We start from the raw sequence: 7,758 nt of genomic DNA, 5'->3' as shown, positions 1-7,758 counted from the left end.
AACAGGGGGTTTGAGATGAGGCTCATCTGGTGGAATTGTAATGTCCTGGGAGTCCTGTAACAAGCTACCACAGACTGGATGGCTTAAAACAACAGGACTTTTATTCTCTCACAGTTCTGGAGACCAGAAGTCCAGGATCAGGGTGTTGGCAGGGCCGTACTCTTTCCAGAGGCTCTAGGGGAGGAGGCTTCCTTGTTTCTTCCAGCTTCTGGGGACTCTAGGCATTTCTTAGCCTGTGGCTACATCACTCTGACTTCTGCCTCCATTATTGCATGGTCTTCTCCTCTGTGTTTCTCCTTTTCTATCTCTCATAATACTTGTCTCTGGATTTAGGGCTCACGCTAAGTCCATGATGATGTCACTTGTAATCTTTCACTTAATTACATCTGCAAGGACTCTTTTATTCAAATGAGAGCATATTCATAGACTCTGGAGGTGAAGGCGTGGACATATCTCTTGGGGGAACACCGGACAAGCCGCTGGAGGGGCAAGTACTATTGGCTGCTTGGTAGGCTTTTAAAAATGACTAATAACCTAAGAAACAAAAGTGGCCATGGATGCTCCAGTGGTGAGAATGTGGCTAGATCAAGTATTATTTTATTTTTCATCCTCTTCATGTGATATTGTGAAGAAGTGCTCTGGGTAGAGTGTGTTTTTATATTATAGTTAATTTATAATGTTGTATTAGTTTTGGCATACAGTGAAGTGATTAATTTTTTTAAATTTTTACTTACTTGTTTATTTTTGGCCACGCTGGGTCTTCAGTGCTGCGCAGGCTCTTCTCGAGTTGTGGCAAGCGGGGGCTACTCTTTTGTGGTGCATGGGCATCTCACTGCGGGGGCTTCTCTCGGAGAAGAGAGCCGACATGGGCTCTAAAGCTCTGGCTCAATAACTACTGCAGACTGGTTTACTTGCTCTGAGGCACGTGAGACCTTCCCGGATCGAGGATTGCGCTCATGTCTCCTGCATCGGCAGACGGATTCTTTGCCACTGAACCACCAGGGGAGCTCAAGTGCCTCAATTACACATGTACATATATCCATTCTTTCCCAGATTCTTTTCCCATGTCGGTTATTACAGAATATTGAGTAGAGTTCCTGGAGTTGTGTTAAGATGTAAATGCCCGGGTCTGCCCACGATCTTCTCAGGCTAAGTGTCTGTCAGAGGTGGTGGTTGGCAACCTCGGAGACTGATCTGAGATGCCTGCACCCACAGTGGGTAGCCCAGGTCCTTTTGAAAAGCCCCTTTGTCCCTTCTGGGACAGACTATCCTGGATGATTAAAAAAAAAAAACAAAACCCAAGTGAATCCCACCCTCAGTGTCCCCTGGGTTTGCCTCACCTGCTCTGAGCCTGTTTCCACTCCTGGAAGATGGATGACTCACTTACTCTTAGAATTTCTGAGGTGCTGGTTGTCAAGCAATGCTATCCCTGTGTCTGTTTCACACCAGGGTTTCTCAACCTCAGAGTTATTGACATTTTGGGTAAGATTTCTTTCTTTTTTTTTTTTTGTGGAGGGCTGTCCCGAGTGTTAGAAGATGTTTAGCAGCATCCCTGCCCTGTACCCACTAGATGCCACTATAGAGTTGCAGGATTCAGAAAATGCAAATGCAGAAGACCCAGGTAAAATTGAATTTCAGACAAACAGAAAAAAATTTTAGCCTAATTTATCCCAATTATTGCATGGCATACAATTATACTAAAAAGGCATTTGACAAGGGTGCTCAGTGAGAAATGAACAGTCTTTTCAACAAAAGGTGTTGGGATAATTGGATACCTACATGTGAAAGTATAGTGTTGGATACCTGCTGTATATGGGGGGAAATATCTATGACCTTAGAATGGAGTCGGGTGGGCTCATGCTCATTCGGGTCCGGCTCTTTTCGACCCCATGCACTGTAGCCCTCTAGGCTCCTCTGTCCATGGAATTTTCCAGGCAAGAATACTGGAATGGGTTGCCATTTCCTACTCCCGGGAACCTTCCCAACCCAGGGATTGAACTAGCATCTCTTGCATCTCCTGCATTGGCAGGCGGGTTCTTTACCAACTGAGCCACCTGGGACTTTAGAATAGGCAATAGTTACTTAGCTATGATGGCAAAAACAAGGCAACAAAAGGAAAACCAGGTAATTTATACTTCATCATAATTAAAAAGTTTTCCGCTGCAAATGATATCATCAAGAAAATGAAGAAGACAGCCCCCAGAATGGAAGAAAACAAGCACAAATCATACAGTTGACAAAGGACTTACATTCAGTATACAAAAATAACTTTTTACCACTCAATAGTAAAAATATAAATAACTCAATTTTAAAAGGGCTAAGGACGTGAGTAGACATTTCTTCCTCAAAACAACCACCCTGAGATAGAAGAACAAAGTTGGAAAACCTCACTTTCTGATTTCAAAAACTATTCCAAAGCCACAGTAATCATGACAGCATGGTATTTGCATAAGGATAAACAAATATATCAATAGAATAGAACTGGGAATCCAGAAATAAAGCCTTCCATTCGTGATCGATTGATTTTTTAAAAAATATTTATTTTTGGCCACGCTGGGTGTTCACTGTGGTGCGGGCTTTTCTCTAGTTTCGGTGAGCAGGGGGTGCTCCCTCATTGGGAGGAGAACTAGAGCGACAAGTAGCTGAACTAGAACCACTCTATGGTTCTCATTGCAGTGGCTTCTCTCGTCGCAGAGCACAGATTCCAGCGCACAGGCTCAGCAGCTATGGTGCATGGGTTTAGTTGCCCTGCAGCATGTGGAATCTTCCTGGATCAGGGGTCGAACCCATGTCTCCCACATTGGCAGGTGATTCTCTACCACTGAGCCACCAGGGAAGCCCAATCAATTGACTTTCAACAAGGGTGCTATTTCAGTCTGCTTGGGCTGCTATAGCAAAATAACAGAAGACTGGGTGACTTAAGCAACAGGCATTGATTTCCCATAGTTCTGGAAGTTGTTAGGTCCAAAATCAAGATGCTAGCCAAGTCAGTTCCAGGTGAGAGCTCTCTTCCTGGTTTGTAGATGGCTGACTTCTTTTTTTTTTTTTTTTAAAGTCTTTATTGAATTTGTTACAATGTTGCTTCTGTTTTATATTTTGGTTTTTTTGGCCCAGAGGCATGTGGGATCTTAGCTTCCTGACCAGGGATGGAACTCACACCCCCTGCATTGGAAGGTGAAGACTCAATCACTAGACCACCAGAGAAGTCCCGTTGGCTGACTTCTTGCTGTGTCCTCACATGGCAGAGAAAGAGAGAAACAGAGAGACAGAGTGATCTGGTATCTCTTCTTATAAGGGTACTAATCCCCACTATTAAGCCCCATTCTCATGAATTCATTAAACTCTAATTACCTCCCAAAGGCCCCACTTCCTAACCATCATATTGGGGATTAGGGCTTCAATTACACATTTAGGGGGGATACAAACATTCAGTTTATAAGAGGTGCCAAGACCATTCAATGGGGAAGGAGTAGTCTCTTCAGCAAATGGCACTGCAACAACTGGATATCCTAGATATCCACGTGTGAAAACAAAGCAGTTGGACCCCTACTTCACACCATACACAAAAATTAACTCAAAATAGATCACAGACCTGAACATAAGATTTAAAATCATACTACTCTTAGAAGAAAGTCAGCTCAGTCACTCAGTCGTGTCCAACTCTTAGCAATTCCATTTGGACTGCAGCACGTCAGGCTTCCCTGTCCATCACCAACTCCCAGAGCTTGCTCAAACTCATGTCCATACAGTTGGTGATGCCATTCAACTATCTCATCCTCTGTCATCTCCTCCTCCTGCCTCCCAGCTTTCCCAGCATCAGGGTCTTTTCCAATGAGTCAGTTCTTCGCATCAGCTGGCCAAAGTATTGGAGTTTCAGCTTTAGTATCAGTCCTTCCAGTGAACATTCAGGACTGATTTCCTTTAGGATGGACTGGTTTGATCTCCTTGCAGTGAACTTTTTCTCCTTGGAAGAAAACTCAGAAGCTAATCTCCATGACCTTGGATTAGCAATGGTTTTTTGGAAATGACGCCCACAGCACAAGCAACAGAGGAAACAAGTAGATCAATGTGCCTTCTTTTCTGAGGGGCCCTCAAAGCATGTGAAGGTGTTGGTGGATCTTGAGTTTGCAGGAGAAACGCGCCAGAGATAGCAGAGAACGGAAGATCTTGACAAAGCATATTGATTCTTTAATCATCCCTTTACCCTATAACCATGGTAATAGGATTCCTCCCTGTTCTCCCAGAGCGCTAATGTGGGCTGGTGACTTGACCACCGGAACGTTTACGGAGTACCTACTGTGTACCCAGCTTTGTGTTAGGCCCTGGGCATACAGCAGTGAACGAACAGTGAATGAGATGGACACAGCTCCTGCCTTCAGAGAACTGATTTTTGCTCCCACCTAGGTTGGGTTCTCAAGAAGCTGAGCCTGAGATAGGGATTCAAGGTTGGGTGGGTTTGGGAGAAACCAGTGAGGGAGAAGACAATGCAGGACAAGTTAGAGAAGGAGCAGGGCTCAGCTGGAGTCAAGCCTCCACTTCTTTAGGGTGGACCCGAGAGTGTGAAGAGCAGCAAAGTTGGTCTCATTCTGCTGGTTCCCCACGCCAGCTTGTCATTGGTGCGGGCTTGCCTAGGGTGTGTGTGTTTTGGGAGGCGTGACCTCCCCACGGAGGCAGTTAGGATGAGGGCGATTCACAGTGGGTGACTGTGAGCTGTTAGCAGACAATATTTGCAACAGCTGAGCTAGGTGCACTAGCCGGTAAAGGAGATCTGAGTGAGGCACCTACAGCATCCTGTACATCAAAAAATCACACTAACAATAATTTAGTCACAATTATAATCAGTGCATTATGGGACCAAACTTGGGTCCACTCACAGTAAAACCAATCTACTGACGCTGGGTTGTGATGAACGAAAGTACAGCATTTATTGCAGGGTGCCAAGCAAGGAGTCCCGGCAGCTAGAGCTCAAAAGGCCTGAACTCCTTGATGGCTTTCAGGGAGAGGTTTTTAAAGACAGAGTGAGGGAGGGGAGTTTGGGGTGTGTGATCAGCTTGTGGACATTCTTTTCATTGGCTGGTGGTGAGGTAACTGGAAGTAAACATCATCAACCTTCTGGTTCCAGCAGGTCTGCGGTCTATGTGCTTGCTGGCAGCATGCAATTAACTTCTTATTCCTGGTGGGGGATCAGTATCTGCAAACTAATTCAAAGGACACAACTCAGAGTGTTATCTATAGCCCTTCAGGAAGAACTAAAGTTTCCTGAATCTGTTTACTGAACTGTTACTATTTTGTCTCCCTTGACTGTTTTCCTTTCTTGCTACATTTTCTCACTTCTCTGATTAAATGTGTTTGGAACTTGGGCAAGGCCTAGGAGGCTAAAGTTATTTCTATAGAGGAGAGGCAGGTGAAGGACATGGGAAGTGGGGTCTGTCCTGTGAAGGCCCTATAGGGTACTGCTCAGTTACAAACTGTGGTTGTGAAAAGGGCTCCATCAGAGGAAGGGAAAGGAAGGTCTTGGGGTGACAGGGAAAAGAGGGATAAGGCATAGATCCGGAATTCTGGTGACCATGTCGCCAAAAAACTAGAAAACCAAAGTCCACTGGAAGGGCTTGGGGCTCAGCTGCTCCAGGTCACATTCTAGGGCTGGCTTCCCTCCTGAGGCACCTCAGGCAGGATATCTTCCAGCCCATGACAGCTGTGGCTGACCTACCTTTAGGGGTGTAACACCCCAATCTGAGGTTGGGACAAGTCATTTGTTACTACTGACAAACACTTAAGTTGTTTTGAATCTTTTGCTTTTACCAACGAACCTGCAATTAAATATCTTGCAGGGCCTTCCCGAGTGTCGCGGTGGTAAAGAATTTCCCTGCCAATGCAGGAGACACAGAAGATGTGAGTTTGATCCCTGGGTCGGGAAAGTCCCCTGGAATAGTAAATGGCAACCCACTCTAGTATTCTTGCCTGGAAAATTCCATGAACAGGGGAGCCTGGCAGGCTACAGTCCATGGGATTGCAAAGAGTCAGACACAACTGTGCAACTGAGCACATGCACATGTAAATATCTTATATGTCTGTATCAGTTATCCATTGCTATGTAACAAATTATACCCAAAGTTAGTGATTAAAATAATAAACACTTGTTATCTCATACTTTCTATAGGTCAGGAATTAGGAAGGAGCTTGAGGTCAAGATGGCGGCTAGAGCTGGAGCTAAAGGACACGCCTCTGAGGCTGCGGAGTTCGCCGACGCACATGGGTGGCGCCAGGGGCTGGCTGACGGTTACTGTTTCTCAGTTGCTCCGTCATGTCCAGCTGTTTGCCATCTCATGGACCGTAGCACACCAGGCTCCTCTGTCCTCCCCTACCTCCCGAAGCTCGCTCAAACTCATGTCCACCAAGTCGGTGATGCCATCCAACCATCTCATCCTCTGTCGCCCTCTTCTCCTGCCCTCGGTCTTTCCCAGCACCAGGGTCTTTTCTAACGAGTCAGTTCTTCGCTTCAAGTGGCCGAAGTGTTGGACCTTCAGCTTCAGCATCAGTCCCTTCAATGAATATTCAGGATTGATCTCCTTTAGGATTGACTGGTTTGATGTCCTTGCAGTCCAAGGGACTCTCAAGAGTCTTCTTTAGCACCACAGTTCAAAAGCATCCATTCTTTGGCGCTCAGCCTTCTTTATGGTCCAACTCTCACATCTGTACATGACTACCGGAAAAACCACAGCCTTGGCTATACAGACCTTTGTCGGCAAAATGATGTCTTTGCTTTTTAGTACAGTGTCTAGGTTTGCCATAGCTTTCCTTCCAAGAAGTGTCTTTTAATTTCATGGCTTTTAATTTCATCCACAGTGATTGTGGAGCCCAAGAAAGTAAAGTCTGTCTCCACTTAAGGGGTCTTAGTTTCCTCTCCCTGGTCCTCAGGATGTGGTAGCTTGTATAACCTAGAGTAAGTGACCAGGAGAGGGCAAGGCAGAACCCCCAGTTCCTCCAGCTTCATGCAGTTACTTCTGTCACCTTCTGTATTGCCCTCTATTCATTAGCTGCAAGTCACTAAATCCAGTTACACTCAAGGGGAGGGCAATCAAAAAGAAGTGTCAAAGAATTTGAGGACATATTTTAAACTTCCAAAATGTTGATGAGGGGGCAACTTTTACATTGAAGTAAAATCCTATAACATAACATTTAAAGTAGACAATTCATTGGAAATTCCCTGGTGGTCCTGTGGTTAGGATTCTGGGCACAGGTTTGATCTCTGGTTGGCAAACTAAGACCCTACAAGTGATGCAGTGTGACCAAAACAGACAAACAAAACAAAAACAAAACACACAAAAAATAGGCAATTCATTGATTTTTCGTATACGCACAATGTTACACAACCACCACCACTATCTCATTTCAGAACATTTTTGTCATCTTCCAAAGAAACCCTATATATTTTGCAATTCCCCCTCCCCTATATCCTGGCAACCATCATTCTATTTCCTGTCTTTATGAATTTGCCTTTTCTCAATATTTCACAGGAGTGGAATCATATGGTATTTGTCCCTCTTGGCCTGACTCATTTCAGGGTTAATATTTGTATGTTAATCTCATCAAAAAAATACCTTCATAGAGATCGAGAATAATATTTGACTGAAAATCTGGGTACCATGGCCTAGTGAAACTGACCCTCAAAATTAACTATCACAAGTCCACCTCTTGTCAACTTGACAATCATACACATCTCCTTAAACCATACTTAATTTTCAAAAAAAGATGCTA

The sequence above is a fragment of the Dama dama genome, chromosome 9, assembly GCF_033118175.1.
Source record: "Dama dama isolate Ldn47 chromosome 9, ASM3311817v1, whole genome shotgun sequence".
Taxonomy (NCBI): domain Eukaryota; kingdom Metazoa; phylum Chordata; class Mammalia; order Artiodactyla; family Cervidae; genus Dama; species Dama dama.
The sequence above is the reverse complement of the archived record's forward strand: the minus strand, read 5'-3'. Positions refer to the sequence as shown.